Source organism: Lagenorhynchus albirostris, chromosome 7, assembly GCF_949774975.1.
Source record: "Lagenorhynchus albirostris chromosome 7, mLagAlb1.1, whole genome shotgun sequence".
NCBI classification, from domain to species: Eukaryota; Metazoa; Chordata; class Mammalia; order Artiodactyla; family Delphinidae; genus Lagenorhynchus; species Lagenorhynchus albirostris.
Genome location: NC_083101.1, coordinates 49,563,690 through 49,583,020, shown reverse-complemented (window position 1 = coordinate 49,583,020; position 19,331 = coordinate 49,563,690). Strand labels below are relative to the sequence as shown.

At 37.3% G+C, this 19,331-nt stretch overlaps 1 protein-coding gene across 4 annotated transcripts in view; it reads left to right on the top strand.

Annotated features, from left to right (window-relative positions):
- CFAP95 (cilia and flagella associated protein 95) overlaps window positions 1-19,331 on the top strand; it is a 193,403-nt gene that overhangs the window by 16,649 nt on the left and 157,423 nt on the right. For 2 of the 4 annotated variants that reach the window (XR_009541582.1, XR_009541584.1), the window contains exon 3: window positions 11,464-11,633. The exons of 1 other annotated variant lie outside the window; for it this stretch is intronic. The gene's annotated coding sequence lies outside the window, so the exon portion shown is untranslated. The remainder of the gene's footprint in view (window positions 1-11,463; window positions 11,634-19,331) is intronic. One more of the 4 variants, XR_009541585.1, reaches the window with a different exon arrangement.

Sequence of the window (19,331 nt, the reverse complement as noted above, 5' to 3'; positions counted from 1 at the left end):
ATGAAAGGGTATGATGACAACTTATTTCTTCTTTGATCTTCTCATATCCTCAACCTTATTTCTTAGTGCTCCAGTATTACTAAGCCATTAAAATTGCTAAAAGTCAGATTATTTATTATTGCCCTAGTATAAAAATCCTATAAAATAAGGATTTTATAGTAAAAGAAATGTAGAGTAGAAATAACACCAAGATTAGAATCTGAAAACCTCATTTTCCAGTCCTGATTCTGCCCCTTTCTAGCTATGTATCCTTAGTCCAGCCTTTTCAACTATTTTGAGGTGTCTATTTTCTTAAGTTTAAATTGTCAATAATGTTTCCCCTGTGCCTCCCCTCATAGAACATATGGAATATTAAACCAATCAGTTTAGTCAGTAATTCAGTAAAAACAAAACAACCTCAAACATCTGTATCCTGAATTCTCTGACTTTTAAATTAATTTCTATAAAAACCCTCAGAGTACCATGTGAGAATAGTTGAAGAATTTCATTGATTTATCTCTGGAAAATTAAGCCTAACTGATCTCTCTATTTTGATTTGCAGGTTTTAATTTCGAATAGAAAATAGTTTTTTAAATACTATCAGTGTACCAATCACTTTATGTAAAAAATAGATATTTAAGACATATACTCAGAGGGAAAAGACTCTTGAAAACCTCTTTCTTCCCTTTCAGTTCATGAATTGTAATTATGGCAGTTAAGTAGGTGTGTATTCTTTAGTTATTATGAGATCCCTGATTGCTGGTTTCTCCACCAATGCACATTTTGAGAAAAAGTCATGAATAATATTTTCCTTCTTCAGCCTCCCCACAATTCTTTATTTTCTGATTCTAAATAGTTTTTTTTTTTTTTTTTTTTTTTTTTGCTGTGGCAGACTGGCTGGAATCACTTTGACCTTGGCCAGAACAAATAGAAGATTAATGAAATAGAGCTAACCCCTAGCTTCCGAATGACAGAGCTAGCTCACCATTCACAAGAGTCACCTTTCCTTTAATCCTTTTGCCCCTGAGTCTCAGTTCTTTCCTCCTAACTCTAATGTTCTCCTGCTTCTCATGGGCTGGGGGAATTCCTTTCTATGTTGACCTGGAAACCTGGATTTAGTGGTCATTGGTGTGGATGCAGTACCTGTGAGGGATGATGTTGTCATCCAGGGAGAGCAAATGAATGTGAAAGAAAGGAACAATATCAATAGGACAATGCTGTGCATGGAAGACCTCATTTATTATTACAATTTAAATGTATTGCACCAAGTAATTTTCTTGTTGGTATTTGAAAGGTTTTCATTAGCTAAATATGTAATTATACACATAAATAAAGTCTGACATTTACTGCAAAATCAGAAGGCTTAAGATCTTTGAAAAGAAAGGTGGATATACCTGATCTCAGAGTGGAAAGTCTTCCTAAACATGTTACCCAAGTCAGAAAACATAAAGAAACAAGATTGATAGATTTTATATATATATATATATATATATATATATATATATATAAAATCACATTAATCAAGTTTGAAAGACAAAAATAAAATAAGAAAAAGACATATAGTCAATATTCTTAATATATAAATAGCCCATATAGAAATCAGCAAATGATAAGCAAACCAATAACTGTCCAATGAACATGTTATTATTGTTCAAAAGGTAAATCTTTTCAAAAGAAGGAAATGTATTCTTATTTAATTATTATAATTTAAATGTACTTAACTAGTAACATGGAAATGTTAGCAGAAAATGGGTTAAGATAAGGAGACATTGCAGAGGATTTATTGTTGCAATGGAGTTCAAATTAATGGAGCTAATAGTCTAATTAGAATATACTGTGTGGGTTCCACTATCAGTGGCATCAGTTACTCCCTAAGTTAATGATATTATAATAGAAAACCCATAATAAAATAAGCCAAAGGGTAACTGGAGTTGAAGCTATGTGTGCTCTAACTTGTTCTACTTTTAGGGAAGTTCTAGGCACAAGTTTGGGAGAGGTCTAGAACATGTTATAATAGGAAATTAAAAGGGAGTAGTATTGAGCTGTCAGCAAAACTTAAGAAACTTCTTGGGAAACTTCTTAGTCCTATTGGCATCAACCTGCCAATGAAGATATGGTTAGTGCAAATAATGTTTTGTGGATTCATATTGCCTCACCTGTTCTACTGAGCAGTCAGCAGTGCTTGGATGAAACTCGTGGATTTGGCAACTATAAAGAGACTTCTGACGTGATGGCTCTTGTAAACTACCTTGAGATTTTAATATTGATGTCAGTCTGCAGATTGGATTCCTTTCTTTTTTCTCTTCTGTTTTACTGCCACCAAAAAGGGCTGTGCCCTCCCAAAGGAGTTTAAAAAGATAGAATAGAGAGCAGAACATATGAGGAAATGTTAAAGCAAACTAGTAGTCAAATAAATGCAATTTTAAATAATAACTCTTCATCAAAAATTTTTTCAAAGTTCTTTTTTTGATGTTAATACTCTGTATTATCAGATACCACTGATTTCTTACCAAGATTCATCCCACCTCAACTTTTTTTTTTTTTTTTTAACTGACAGAATCCTTATGTTTACTCTACGATAGAATCCAGATAGGCTTAAGGTTTAGCTATAAAGTCTTTCTGGTAGTCCCATTCTTCTTATCAGCGACTGGTTTAGGAGAGGGCATGTCACCCATTTCCAGCCAGTGAGACCTGAGGGAAGTTTGCTATTGGGCTCCTGGGAAAGAGTTCCTCTTCCTAGGAAGGAGACACAAGGAGATATGATCCATTTTTATTTCTGGTTCTGGTCTTGCTGGGATGTTCAGCCCAGAACTGCTTCAACTATCTTGTAATCCTGAGGGCAAAGTAGAGAGAAGAAGAATGATTTTATTGAGCCATTTAATCAAGCAGTACTAAAAACTGCCTCCCTCCCTCCTTCCCTCAATATTTCTTTCCTTCTTTCATTTCTCTTTCTTATTTTCTACGATGCATATATATAAGATAGAAAAATCTTGAGGTTAAAAAAAGAAAATTGCTGCTACTTGAATGATATGTTGCAAATCGACAGAAGTGGGAACTCTATTAGATGATGACATGAATATTAGCAACTGTGATTAATACCAGAGAGGGAATTGGCAATGCAAAGAGAGAAGTAGACATTCGTATTTAGCACATAATTGTTTTCCCTAATGTTCCCTTTGAAAATATTTGTTGACAAATTTAGGTCTCAAATGATTGAAAATGAACATCTGGACTGTGTCACGGTCCCACTTAGAGTCAAATGTGATGGTGATCCTTGTGCAGTGAGAATGAAGGAGAACAGCAGATGGGGATGTCTTGGGAGTTTAGTGGCACCTACCTGGTTATAAAACTGAAAATTCCGTCCCTGTCCCTGATGCCGAATGAGAATAACGAGGACAAAGTTTTGAGGATAAAGGAAAGAGAAATTTAGTAATTTGCCAGCAAATGAGGAGGGCAGCAGACTAACATCTTGAAAATTAGTGTCCTGCTCTCTGAAAGAGGGTAGGTCTATTTAAGGAGAAATTTGAGGGGGGGTTGGCAGGACTACATGACTGAGACTTCTCTGGGCGGGTGCTACTTCTTTTGATATTTCCGTGATTCTTGGCCATTACGGTTGTCTGCTTCCAGTCAAGATGTGCTGACTGTTTTTCTGCTGACTGCTTGGTCCTATGCACCTGTGACTCAAGAAGAGCTATTCAAACAATATAGCACTTATCAGCATAGTTAGCAGAGAGAAACAGCATGTGTACATTATTTGATTTAATGCATAAGTTAAAAGAGAAAGTTGTTAAATTTTTAACTCTATATTTGGCTATAGATGTTGCTTGTCCTCTTAGTGCAAGAAAACCCAGAAATAAATGGTGTTAAAAAAACTCTCCTCATGGCAAAGTTTGCTTCAGAGCATTTCCTTCCCCTATTCCCTCAGCTTGTAGAAGTTGGAAGTCTGCATTTGAAGTTTGATGTAAACCATATGGCATATTTTGGAGGCTCCTGAGATGTACAACATTGCTTTATATGTTCCTGCCTCCTCACCTTTCTTGTGCTTCTCTCTCTGCCTTTATTGCCCTTTCTTCCCCAAATGGTACCTGGCTCTAGGTTAAGAAATACTACCATTAGCAATTATCTATAAATTCTAGCCTTGGACAGAAGACAAAAATCTTTATATTCCTCTCCAAAATATACAAGCCCTACCTATCTAATCTGAGAAGCAGAATGTGCATGATCATTGTATTGACAGTGTTACTTGTAAGCGCAGACTGGTGGAAAGACCAGATACACGCTCCTTGGGTAGATCAAGCAGGGTTTAATTATCTAAAGTAAATATAAAAGGAAATCAGCACAATCATGATACACATCGCAGAGGTCAGCAACATATTTCAGGACAGATGAGGGTTACTGCTTCTGAAATCCTCACCACTGGGTGCATAGTTACACATAATAACATCTGAATAAGAGTAATATTATTCTTAGTAGTCTTTCACTTTGCATTTAGACTTAAGTACACGGGACTGGATCAGTTCTCTAAGTAGACTGCCTGGATATGTGCTGGGGACCACTTCTTTGGAGCCAGGAGCACCTCTTTAAACTCAGATTTATACTGTGGAAATAAATGAAGACTAACCAAATGAAAGCAAGCAGAGGCTATTTATTCAGAGCTTGCTATAGTAAGGGAGTCAGCCACTGTCACTTGTGTTTTAGCAGAGACTCAAAGGCAGGCAGAGGAGCGGAAAAAAGAGAAGGTTTCATGTATGCCCTGATTGGAAGCTGTTGGCATGAGGAAGCTGTAGGCAGGCTGGGGACAAATATTAGTAAAGCTGTCAGTTATTAATCAGGTCCTGGCCATTTGAGATCAGTTGTTACAGGGGTTACTGTTTGGCTTCCTGGACCATCACTGGAGATAGAAGTTTGACTTCCTGCAAGTCTGACTTATAGCAGGCTGGCTTCCTGGGGCTGGTTGATTTCCTGGCCAAGTTGTTGCAGGTTGTGGGTCAGAGATCTATTTTTATATATGATTTGGTCATTGTTATTTTTACATTAAACCTCTCAATACAGAACACAATATGATTATAGGAGGCGGTACAGTACAGTACACTACAGTGAAGCTAAGCCTAAACAGCCCCTATTCATCACTCTTGGTGCATGCAAACTATTGTATCCTGATCCTAGTATAATCATTTTTTGTTTGTTTGTTTTCTTTTGTTTTTTTATACTGCAGGTTCTTATTAGTCATCAGTTTTATACACATCAGTGTATACATGTCAATCCCAATCGCCCAATTCAGCACACCACCATCTCCACCCCACCGCGGATTTCCCCCCCTTGGTGTCCATACGTTTGTTCTCTACATCTGTGTCTCAACTTCTGCCCTGCAAACCGATTCATCTGTACCATTTTTCTAGGTTCCACATATATGCATTAATGTACGAGATTTTTCTCTTTCTAACGTACTTCACTCTGTATGACAGTCTCTAGATCCATCAACGTCTCAACAAATGACTCAATTTCATTCCTTTTTATCGCTGAGTAATATTGCATTGTATATATGTACCACATCTTCTTTATCCATTCGTATGCTGATGGGCATCTAGATTTCTTCCATGACCTGGCTATTGTAGATAGCGCTGCAATGAACATTGGGGTGCATGTGTCTTTTTGAATTATGGTTTTCTCTGGGTAAATGCCCAGTAGTGGGACTGCTGGATCATATGGTAATTCTCTTTTTAGTTTTTTAAGGAACCTCCATACTGTTCTCCATAGTGGCTGTATCAATTAACATTCCCACCAACAGTGCAAGAGGGTTGCCTTTTCTCCACACCCTCTCCAGCATTTGTTGTTTGTAGATTTTCTGATGATGGCCATTCTAACTGGTGTGAGGTGATACCTCATTGCAGTTTTGATTTGCATTTCTCTAATAATTAGTGGTGTTGAGCAGCTTTTCATGTGCTTCTTGGCCATCTGTATGTCTTCTTTGGAGAAATGTCTATTTAGGTCTTCTGCCCATTTCTTGATTGGGTTGTTTGTTTCTTTAATATTGAGTTGCATGACTGTTTATATATTTTGGAGATTAATCCTTTGTCTGTTGATTCATTTGCAAAGATTTTCCCCCATTCTGAGCGTTGTCTTTTAGTCTTGTTTATAGTTTCCTTTGCCGTGCAAAAGCTTTGACATTTCATTAGGTCCCATTTGTTTATTTTTGTTTTTACTTCCATTACTCTAGGAGGTGGATCAAAAAATATCTTGCTGTGATTTATGTCAAAGAGTGTTCTTCCTATGTTTTCCTCTAAGAGTTTTATAGTGTCCAGTCTTACATTTACATCTCAAGTCCATTTTGAGTTTATTTTTGTGTAGAGTGTTAGGGAGTGTTCTAATTTCATTCTTTTACATGTAGCTGTCCAGTTTTCGAGCACCACTTATTGTAGAGACTGTCTTTTCTCCATTGTGTATCCTTGCCTCCTTTGTCATAGATTAGTTGACCATAGGTGTGTGAGATTATCTCTGGGCTTGCTATCTTGTTCCATTGGTCTATGTTTCTGTTTTTGTGCCAGTACCATATTGTCTTGATTACTGTAGCTTTGTAGTATAGTCTGAAGTCAGGGAGTCTCATTCCTCCAGCTCCATTTTTCTTCTTCAATACTGTTTTGGCTATTTGGGTTCTTTTGTGTCTCCATACAAATTTTAAGATGGTTTGTTCTAGTTCCATAAAAAATGCTATTGGTAATTTGATAGGGATTGCATTGAATCTGTAGATTGCTTTGGGTAGTGGAATCATTTTCACAATACTGATTCTTCCAATCCACGAACATGCTATATAGATGGGTCTTGTTTTTGTATCCATTCAGCAAGCCTGTGTCTTTTGGTTGGAGTATTTAGTCCATTCACATTTAAGGTAATTATTGATATGTATGTTCCTAGGACCATTTTCTTAATTGTTTTGGGTTTGTTTTTGTAGGCCATTTTCTTCTCTTGTGTTTCCCACTTAGAGAAGTTCCTTTAGCATTTGTTGTAGAGGTGGTTTGGTGGTGCTAAATTCTCTTAGCTTTTGCTTGTCTGTAAAGCTTTTGATTTCTCCATCAAATCTGAATGAGAGCCTTGCTGGGTAGAGTAATCTTGGTTGTAGGTTCTTCCCTTTCATCACTTTAAGTATATCATGCCACTCCCTTCTGGCTTGTAGAGTTTCTGCTGAGAAATCAGCTGTTAGTTAGCCTTATGGAAGTTCCCTTGTATGTTATTTGTCGTTTTTCCCTTGCTGCTTTCAATAATTTTTCTTTGCCTTTAATTTTTGCCAATTTGATTACTATGTGTCTTGGTGTGTTTCTCCTTGGGTTTATCCTATATGGGACTAGCTGCGCTTCCTGGACTTGGGTGGCTATTTCCTTTCCCATGTTAGGGAAGTTTTTGACTATAATCTCTTCAAATGTTTTCTCAGGTCCTTTCTCTCTCTGTTCTCCTTCTGGGACCCCTATAATGCGAATGATGTTGCGTTTAATGTTGTCCCAGAGGTCTCTTAGGCTGTCCTCATTTCTTTTCATTCTTTTTTCCTTATTCTGTTCTGCAGCAGTGAATTCCACCATTCTGTCTTCCAGGTCACTTATCCGTTCTTCTGCCTCAGTGATTCCTTTTAGTATAGTTTTCATTTCAGTAATTGTATTGTTCATTTCTGTTTGTTTGTTCTTTAATTCTTCTAGGTCTTTGTTAAACGTTTCTTGCATCTTCTCGATCTTTGCCTCCATTCTTTTTCCGAGGTCCTGGATCATATTCACTATCATTATTCTGAATTCTTTTTCTGGAAGGTTGCCTATCTCCACTTCATTTAGTTGTTTTTCTGGGGTTTTTTCTTGTTCCTTCATCTGGTACATAGCTCTCTGCCTTTTCATCTTGTCTATCTTTCTGTGAATGTGGCTTTTTTCCCCCACAGGCTGCAAGATTGTAGTTCTTCTTGCTTCTGTTGTCTGCCCTCTGGTGGATGAGGCTATCTGAGAGGCTTGATGGGAGGGACTGGTGGTAGGTAGAGCTCTCTCTCTCTCCTTTTTTTAATATTTATTTATTTATTTATTTATTTGTCTGTGCCAGGTCTTAGCTGCGGCACGTAAGATGTTTGTTGCCATGTGCAGGATCTTTAGTTGTGACATGTGGGATCTTTTGTTGCAGCATGCGAACTCTTAGTTGCAGTATGTAGGATCCAACCAGGGATTGAACCTGGGCCTCCTGCATTGCGATCGTGGAGTCTTAACTTCTGGAGCACCAGGGAAGTCCCAATCCTGGTATATTCTTAAACTTAGCAATGCAGAGCCAGAATGGGGTCACTTTGCCAGAAGCCTCCGGGAGTCATGCTAACAAACCCTTAGATCAGCTGTAAAGTTTATCCTGAAATTAGAAAAGTAATATGAACAAGAAATGGAAATCAAACAGAAGTGATGACTGGTTGTTCTCCCAAAACTCCTTCATGGCCATCATGTTTCATCCACAAACCTTAATGCAACCACTGTGTAAGCCTTTGCAGTAGCTCTCCACTGCTGTCTCTCAGGTTTAAGTGATTTAGGACTGTGTCATCTGATAAAGCTACTCATGGAGCTGTAATGATAAGTTGGGAAACTTGCTGAAGGATTTGATGATATATTCTGACAGCTAAATCGCCCTTGGACAGGATACCACATGCATGTGCTCAGAGACTCTTTCTGGGAATTGTAGAGGTACTGCTACATCCTTGGCATGGGAGTTTAGATTGGAAGGAAGCAAAAGACACTGAAAAGTAAATGAGCCAATCTTTCTCCCTTGGGTTTTGTTTGAACAGGAAGAGAGATTAATTGTCAATTACTGAACTTATTTTTATACATGCATTTAAAAATATAGCGCTTCAGTGGCTAACAATGAGTAGTAACAATAATGAAACTTTGACAGTGTTTTCGTACCATTCATTTAGAAACATTTCTGCTTGCATTACCAGAGGCCGTATTACTTAAGCTTCCCCAACCCCCAGCTGTCTGAGATGTTGTATGAATCCTGTGTCTCGAGTAATTTCAAGTGAGATTGAAGAACAAACTAATTTCAACTCAATCTAATCGAATAAGCATTTGATGACGGCATACCTTGTTCTGAGCACTGTCATCTTATATATTATCAAGGCATGATATTTTATTCCTGATCTTGAAACATAAAGAAGTGCAAGTTAAAGAATACATTTGGCCTTCCCTGGTGGCGCAGTGGTTGAGAGTCCGCCTGCCGGTGCAGGGGACACGGGTTTGTGCCCGGGTCCGGGAAGATCCCATGTGCCGCGGAGTGGCTGGGCCCGTGAGCCATGGCTGCTGAGCCTGCGCGTCCGGAGCCTGTGCTCCACAACGGGAGAGGCCACAACAGTGAGAGGCCCGCGTACTGCAAAAAAAAAAAAAAAAAAAAAAAAGAATATGTTGGAAAAGCTTCATAAGAACCACTAGTAAAATTAAAAGTAGTTTCACTTTTGAAGTCAATGGGAAATATAGTAGCAAATAAAGCATACTCCATAGAGTAGACAGAAATAAAAGGAAAGCAAGAAAATATTGAAAAGAAAAAAAGATAATACAACTAGACAAAAAATAAGTTATAACAAAGAAAATGGTTTAAATTTCCTTTGTGAAAAGGAAAGATTAACTATATTCTATCTATAAATGAACCCTATCCTAAATGATGCTAGATGACTAAGAATAAAAAGTGAGGTGAGATGCACCAGGAAAACACAAATAACCACAGAGTAGATGTTTCAATATTAATCTCAAACAAGTGTAATTCAAAGTCAAAATAATTAAAATGGAACGAAGGACACAATTTTACATTGATGAAAATAGCAATCAAAATATCCTCTTTTAGCAAAGATTATAAGAACTAGGCTCATTGGAGAGTATAAACTAGCACACTTTTTTCAGCCCTCTTCTACTTAATGTCAGTCATCAGTCATATGACTGATAAGGCCATCTGACACCATTCACTTCACCTTCCCAATCCACTTGCTGCTCATTAGGGATACTTTCTGTACATCAAGATGTGGCTTATCATCTTTGGGCATTTTTTAGTATAACTTTCTGAAATATCACTTCTTTTAGTTTTCTTTTGCTGCATAACAAATTACCACAAATTTAATGGCTTAAGACAACACTCATATAATAGCTCACGGTTCTATAGGTCAGAAGTCTGGGCAGACTTCACTTGTTCCCTAAAGGGGGTTTCACATGGCCAAGATCAGGTGTCAGCTGGGCTGGGCTCTTTATGGAGTATCGGGGAAAGAAATCACTTCCAAGCTTATTCCGGTTGTTGGCAGAACTCACTTCCCTACAATTGTAGGACTGGAGTGTCCATTTTCCTACTAGCTGTCAGATATGGACCACTCTTATAGCTCCTAGAGGCCACTCTCCCATCGTTTAAATGGCTCCTCCATCTTCAAAACTAGCAACAGTGCCTTGAATCCTTCTGTTTTAGATCTCTCTGAGCTTCCCTTCTGCCAATGGACAGAGAAAACTCTCTGCTTTCAAGGAGCTTGTGTGATTAGATTAAGTTCACCTGGATAATCTCCCTTTTGGTTAACCCAAAATCAACTGATTAGTACTTTAAATTGCATCTACAAAATCCCATTTGCCACATAATATAACATAATCACAGATTTAATATTGTATTCATCATATTCGTACCCAGATTAGTGCAGGAAATCTTGGTTGGGGTGGAGGGGAGCATAGATTTTAGGATTCTGCCTACCACACTGCTCTTATGTCCTTCTGCACTTACTACCTTGTGAATCCTAAAGGCTCAGCAGCCTTTGTATATTTTGTAGTCTCTCTCTTAATTTTAACAAAATTAAAATTTTTGTTTTCCACATACTTGTGGCTTTCATAAGATTTCCATGATGAGAGGGGGAAACTACTGATTAATGCATCCATGTTCACATTGAAAGTTTCTCTATTTTTGAGAGTGATTTATCCCTTAATCAAATTGTTTTCTGATACTGAGATTTGTTTCTTTAGAATTTTGGTTCAGAGTTATCTCACATGCTGCATCTAATAATTTGAATATCTGATTTAGGGAGTGGTAGGGGACCTAAATCTGTTCTTTGTTGCTTTTGCTCATCCTAGCTTATTTCCTTCTATATTTGCCAGTACTTTTTGTGAGCTCACATTTGTTGAATTTAATCTGGGGGAATCCTGAGAGTCTAAATTGGGGATAGTTTGCTTCAGAGAGGATTTGTATTTTCATAGACTCCTTCAATTGTTGTTTTAAAGGTCCTAGGCTTCATGCAGGAGGCTTGCTATAAGCTTTCCAACCTTGCCAGAGGTCCAAAAGCTTTGTCTCCAGATGGTAGTTCTGATCCTAGGATTAGCCTTGGGACATACTTACATTTTGAATTTGTTTATTTCTCCCTGATCTGGTTTCAGTTCACCTATTTTCTGTTTCTTCCTCCCTCCTTCCCTCTCTCTCTTCTTTCCTTTTTCATATCCTCTCTTACTTACTTCCTCTCCTGCTTAGGTTGTGCTAATAAAAGCACAGAATCAAATGTATGGGACACAGTAGCTCCACTGTACTCAGCACTGGTAAGAGTGAAATATTGTGCTCTATTCTGAGAACACTTTTTTAAGGAGATCATGATCAAAGTGATGTACAGCCAGAGGTTCAGCCATAATAAAGATGAAGAACAGGTAAGTTTGTTTACTTTGTTTACCTGGGAAAAGAGAAGCCATGTTATAACTCTTCAAATCTCTGAAAGGATCTTGTGCTCAAGAGAAATACGGCTTATCTTCCATTTTCAAGAAGCAGAAGCAACAGGTGCATCAAGCAAGGAGGTTCACATTAGCTCAGCATAAGATGGAACCTATGATTATACTTGTACAGTATTGGAATGGGCCGCCTTTGTGAATTGTGTGCTCTAGACTCTGAGCTTATTCACCTTTGTGAATTGTGTGCTCTAGACTCTGAGCTTACTATTCTCAGCAGTAGTTTAGAGGCCAGGAGTACATTTCTACTTTGACTATGATGCTGTACCAAATAACCTTTACTCTCCCTTCCTATGAGCCCAGATTCTAGGCTTGTTTATTCCATGACTCTTATACATTTAGATAAAAAATAAGAAATGATACCCATCTGGAAGAAACATTTATCCCACATTCTGACTATAATGGAAGGAAATTTTGTGTCACAGTTTTGAAGAAAACTTTCAAATCGTAAATAAGAGTAATCATTAATATATTTTACTTCCAAATTAATTCTCATAATGTGCCAAGAAAAAAAGTCAGTTAATTATTACACAAAATATTCTCCTCATGCATATCAACAGTGGGAGAAAATATGATGTATTTTTCAAGAATAATGATAAGGTTCACTCAAAAATAGAAATTTAGTTCATCTTAAACTAAATAGAACAGACACTAAATGAGAAGCGATGACACAGCATGAGCTATATGATTACATTTAAAATACTCTGCAGGCCAGAAGGGAGTGGCATGATTATTTAAAGTGATGAAAGGGAAAAACCTACAACCAACATTACTCTACCCAGCAAGGCTCTCATTCAGATTTGACAGAGAAATCAAAAGCTTTACAGACAAGCAAAAGCTAAGAGAATTCAGCGCCACCAGAGCACCTTTGCAACAAATGCTAAAGGAACTTCTCTAGTCAGGAAACACAAGGGAAGAAGAAGACCCACAAAAACAAACCTAAAATAATTTAAAAAATGGTAATAGGAACATACACATCAATAATTACCTTAAATGTAAATGGATTAAATGCCCCAACCAAAATACACAGACTGGCTGAATGGATACAAAAATAAGACCCATCTATACGCTGTCTACAAGAGACCCACCTCAGAACAAGGGACGCATACAGACTGAAACTGAGGGGATGGAAGAAGATATTCCATGCAAATGGAAGTCAAAAGAAAGCTGGAGTAGCAATATTCATATCAGATAAAATAGACTTTAAAATAAAGACTGTTGCAAGAGATAAGGAAGGACACTACATAATGATCAAGGGATCAGTCCAAGAAGAAGATATAACAATTATAAATATTGAAGCACCCAACATAGGAACACCTCAATACATAAGGCAAATGCTAACAACCATAAAAGGGGGAATCGACAGTAACACAATAATAGTGGGGGACTTTAACACCCCACTTACACCAATGGACAGATCATCCAAACAGAAAATAAAAAAAGAAACACAAGCTTTAAATGACACAATAGACCAGATAGATGCAGTTGGTATTTATAGGACATTCCACCTGGAAGTGACAGAATACACTTTCTTCTCAAGTGCACATGGAACATTCTCCAGGATAGATCACATCTTGGGTCCGAAATCAAGCCTCAGTAAATTTAAGAAAATTGAAATTGTATGAAGCATCTTTTCTGACCACAACACTATGATATTAGAAATCAACTACAGGAAAAAAAAAGAGCTGTAAAAAACAGAAATACATGGAGGCTAAACAGTGCACTACTAGATAATCAAGAGATCACTGAAGAAATCAAAGAGGAAATTAAAAAATACATAGAAACAAATGACAATGAAAACACAACAACCCAAAGCCTATGGGACACAGCAAAAGCGTTCTAAGAGGGAAGTTTATAGCAATTCAATCTCACCTCAAGAAACAAGAAAAATCACAAATAAACTATCTAACCTTACACCTAAAGCAACTAGAGAAAGAAGAACAAAGAAAACCCAAAGTCAGTAGAAGGAAAGAAAGCATAAAGATCAGAGCAGAAATAAATGAAATAGGAATGAAGAAAACAATATCAAATATCAATAAAATTAAAAGTTGGTTCTGGGCTTCCCTGATGGCGCAGTGGTTGAGAGTCTGCCTGCTGATGCAGGGGACACGGGTTCGTGCCCCGGTCCGGGAAGATCCCACGTGCTGCGTAATGGCTAGGCCCGTGAGCCTGTGTGTCCGGAGCCTGTGCTCCGCAATGGGAGAGGCCACAACAGCGAGAGGCCTGCGTACCGCAAAAACAAAAAAAGTTGGGTCTTTGAGAAGGTAAACAAAATTGATAAACCTTTAGCCAGATACATCAAGAAAAAAGGGAGAGGACTCACATCAATAAAATTAAAATGAAAAAGGAGAAATTAAACTGACACCACAGAAATACAAAGGATTATAAGAGACTACTACAAGCAACTATATGCCAATAAAATAGACAACCTTGAAGAAATGGACAAATTCTTGGAAAGGTACAATTTTCCAAGACTGAACCAGGAAGAATTAGAAAATATAAACAGACCTATCACAAGTAATGAATTGAAACAATACACTACTTAATAACGAAGTGATCACTGAAGAAATCAAAGAGGAAATAAAAAAGTAACTAGAAACAAATGACAATGGAGACACAATGAGCCAAAACCTATGGGATGCATCAAAAGCAGTTCTAAGGGGGAAGTTTATAGCAATACAATCCTACCTTAAGAAGCAGGAAACATCTCGAATAAACAACCTAACCTTGCACCTCAAGCAAGTAGAGAAAGAAGAACAAAAAACCCCCAAAGCTAGCAGAAGGAAAGAAATCATAAAAATCAGATCAGAAATAAATGAAAAAGAAATGAAGGAAACAATAGCAAAGATCAATAACACTAAAAGCTGGTTCTTTGAGAAGATAAACAAAATAGATAAACCACTAACCAGACTCATCAAGAAAAAAAGGGAGAAGACTCAAATCAATAGAATTAGAAATGAAAAAGGAGAAGTAACAACTGACACTGCAGAAATACAAAAGATCATGAGAGATTACTACAAGCAACTCTATGCCAATAAAACAAACAATCTGGAAGAAATGGACAAATTCTTAGAAATGCACAACCTGCCAAGACTGAATCAGGAAGAAATAGAAAATATGAACAGACCAATCACAAGCACTGAAATTGAAACTGTGATTAAAAATCTTCCAATAAACAAAAGCCCAGGACCAGATGGCTTCACAGGCGAATTCTATCAAACATTTAGAGAAGAGCTAACACCTATCCTTCTCAAACTCTTCCAAAATATAGCAGAGGGAGGAACACTCCCAAATTCCTTCTACGAGGCCACCATCACCTTGATACCAAAACCAGACAAGGATGACACAAAGAAAGAAAACTACAGGCCAATATCATTGATGAACATAGATGCAAAAATCCTTAACAAAATACTAGCAAACAGAATCCAACAGCACATTAAAAGGATCATACACCATGATCAAGTGGGGTTTATTCCAGGAATGCAAGGATTCTTCAATATACGCAAACCTATCAATGTGATAAACCATATTAACAGATTGAAGGAGAAAAACCATATGATCATCTCAATAGATGCAGAGAAAGCTTTTGACAAAATTCAACACCAATTTATGATAAAAACCCTGCAGAAAGTAGGCATAGAGGGAACTTTCCTCAACATAATAAAGGCCATATATGACAAGCCCACAGCAAACATCATCCTCAATGGTGAAAAACTGAAAGCATTTCCACTAAGATCAGGAACAAGACAAGGTTGCCCACTCTCACCACTCTTATTCAACATAGTTTTGGAAGTTTTAGCCAGAGCAATCAGAGAAGAAAAGGAAATAAAAGGAATCCAAATCGGAAAAGAAGAAGTAAAGCTGTCACTGTTTGCAGATGACATGATCGTATACATAGAGAATCCTAAAGATGCTACCAGAAAACTACTAGAGCTAATCAATGAATTTGGTAAAGTAGCAGGATACAAAATTAATGCACAGAAATCTCTGGCATTCCTATATACTAATGATGAAAAATCTGAGAGTGAAATCAAGAAAACACTCCCATTTACCATTGCAACAAAAAGAATAAAATATCTAGGAATAAACGTACCTAAGGAGACAAAAGAACTGTATGCAGAAAATTATAAGACACTGATGAAAGAAATTAAAGATGATACAAATAGATGGAGAGATATACCATGTTCTTGGATTGGAAGAATCAACATTGTGAAAATGACTCTGCTACCCAAAGCAATCTATAGATTCAATGCAATCCCTATCAAACTACCACTGGCATTTTTCACAGAACTAGAACAAAAAATTTCACAATTTGTATGGAAACACAAAAGACCCTGAATAGCCAAAGCAATCTTGAGAACGAAAAAAGGAGCTGGAGGAATCAGGCTCCTTGACTTCAGACTATACTACAAAGCTACAGTAATCAAGACAGTATGGTACTGGCACAAAAACAGAAAAATAGATCAATGGAACAGGATAGAAAGCCCAGAGATAAACCCACGCACATATGGACACCTTATCTTTGATAAAGGTGGCAGTAATGTACAGTGGAGAAAGGACAGCCTCTTCAATAAGTGGTGCTGGAAAAACTGGACAGATACATGTTAAAGTATGAGATTAGATCACTCCCTAACACCATACACAAAAATAAGCTCAAAATGGATTAAAGACCTAAATGTAAGGCCAGAAACTATCACACTCTTAGAGGAAAACATAGGCAGAACACTCTATGACATAAATCACAGCAAGATCCTTTCTGACCCACCTCCTAGAGAAATGGAAATAAAACCAAAAATAAACAAATGGGACCTAATGAAACTTCAAAGCTTTTGCCTAGCAAAGGAAACCATAAACAAGACCAAAAGACAGCCCTCAGAATGGGAGAAAATATTTGCAAATGAAGCAACTGACAGAGGATTAATCTCCAAAATTTACAAGCAGCTCATGCAGCTCAATAACAAGAAAACAAACAACCCAGTCCAAAAATGGCAGAAGACCTAAATAGACATTTCTCCAAAGATGATATACAGACTGCCAACAAACACATGAAAGAATACTCAACATCATTAATCATTAGAGAAATGCAAATCAAAACTACAATGAGATATCATCTCACACCAGTCAGAATGGCCATCATCAAAAAATCTAGAAACAATAAATGCTGGAGAGAGTGTGGAGAAAAGGGAACACTCTTGCACTGCTGGTGGGAATGTGAATTGGTTCAGCCACTATGGAGAACAGTATGGGGGTTCCTTAAAAAACTACAAATAGAACTACCATATGACCCAGCAATCCCACTACTGGGCATATACCCTGAGAAAACCAAAATTCAAAAAGAGCCATGTACCAAAATGTTCATTGCAGCTCTATTTACAATAGCCTGGAGATGGAAACAACCTACGTGTCCATCATCGGATGAATGGATAAAGAAGATGTGACACATAAATACAATGGAATATTACTCAGCCATAAAAAGAAACGAAATTGAGCTATTAGTAATGAGTTGGATAGACCTAGAGACTGTCATACAGAGTGAAGTAAGTCAGAAAGAAAAAGACAAATACCGTATGCTAACACATATATATGGAATTTAAGAAGAAAAAAAAATGTCATGAAGAACCTAGGGGTAAGACAGGAATAAAGACACAGACCTACTGGAGAACGGACTTGAGGATATGGGGAGGGCGAAGGGTGAGCTGTGACAGGGCGAGAGAGAGTCATGGACATATACACACTAACAAACGTAAGGTAGATAGCTAGTGGGAAGTAGCTGCATGGCACAGGGATATTGGCTCGGTGCTTTGTGGCCGCCTGGAGGGGTGGGATAGGGAGGTTGGGAAGGAGGGAGACACAAGAGGGAAGAGATATGAGAACATATGTATATATATAACTGATTCACTTTGTTATAAAGCAGAAACTAACACACCATTGTAAAGCAATTATACCCCAATAAAGATGTTAAAAAAAAAATCTTCCAACAAACAACAGTCCAAGACCAGATGGCTTCACAGGCGAATTCTATCAAACATTTAGAGAAGAGCTAACACCTGTCCTCTCAAACTCTTTCAAAAAATTGCAGAGGGAGGAACAATCACAAATTTGTCCTACGAGGCCACCATCACCCTGATACCAAAACCAGACAAAGATATCACAAAAAAACAAAATTACAGTCCAATATCACTGATGAATATAGGTACAAAATTCTCAACAAAATACTAGCAAATGGAATCCAACAACACATTATAAGGATTATACACCATGATCAAATGGGATTTATCTCATGGATGCAAGGATTCTTCAATATATGCAAATCAATCAATGTGATACACCACATTAACAAATTAAGGAATAAAAACCATATGTTCATCTCAATAGATGCAGAAAAAGCTTTTGACAAAATTCAACACCCATTTATGACAAAGACTCTCCAGAAAATGGGCATGGAGGGAACCTACCTCAACATAATAAAGGCCATATATGAAAAACCCACAGCCAACATCATTCTCCATGGTGAAAAACTGAAAGCATTTCCACTAAGATCAGGAACAAGACAAGAATGTCCACCCTTGCCACTCTTATTCAACATAGTTGAATAAGGAAGTCCTAGCCATGGCAATCAGAGAAGAAAAAGAAATAAAAGGAAACCAAACTGGAAAAGAAGCAGTAAAACTGTCACTGTTTGCAGGTGACATGATACTATACATGGAGAATCTTAAAGATGCCACCAGAAAACTACTAGAGCTAATCAATGAATTTGGTAAAGTTGCAGGATAAAAAATTAATGCACAGAAATCTCTTGCATTCCTGTACACTAACAACGAAAGATCAGAAAGAGAAATTAAGGAAACAATCACATTTAGCATCACAACAAAAAGAATAAAATACCTTGGAATAAAGCTACCTAAGGGGGTAAAAACCTGTACTCAGAAAACTATAAGACACTGATGAAAGAAATCAAAGATGACATAAACAGATGGAGAAATATACCATGTTCTTGGATTGGAAGAATCACTATTGTGAAAATGACTATACTACCCAAAGCAATCTACAGATTCAATGCAATCCCTATCAAATTACCAATGGCATTCTTCACAGAATTAGAACAAAAAATTTTACAGTTTGTATGGAAACACAAACGATTCCAAATAGCCAAAGCAATCTTGAGAAAGAAAAACGGAGTTGGAGGAATCAGGCTCCCCAACTTCAAACTATACTACAAAGCTACAGGAATCAAGACAGTATGGTACTGGCACAAAAACAGAAATATAGATCAATGGAACAGGATAGAAAGCCCAGAGATAAACCCACACACATATGATAACCTAATTTATGACAAAGGAGGCAGGAACATACAATGGAGAAAAGACAGCCTCTTCAATAAATGGTGCTGGGAAAACTGGACAGCTACACGTAAAAGAATGAAATTAGAACACTGCCTAACACCATACAGAAAAACAAACTCAAAATGGATTAAAGACCTAAATATGAGACCAGACACTATAAAACCCTTAGAAGAAAACATAGGAAAAACACTCTTTGACATAAATGGCAGTAAGATCTTTTTTGACCAACCTCCTAGAGTAATGAAAATAAAAACAAAAATAAACAAATGAGACCTAATGA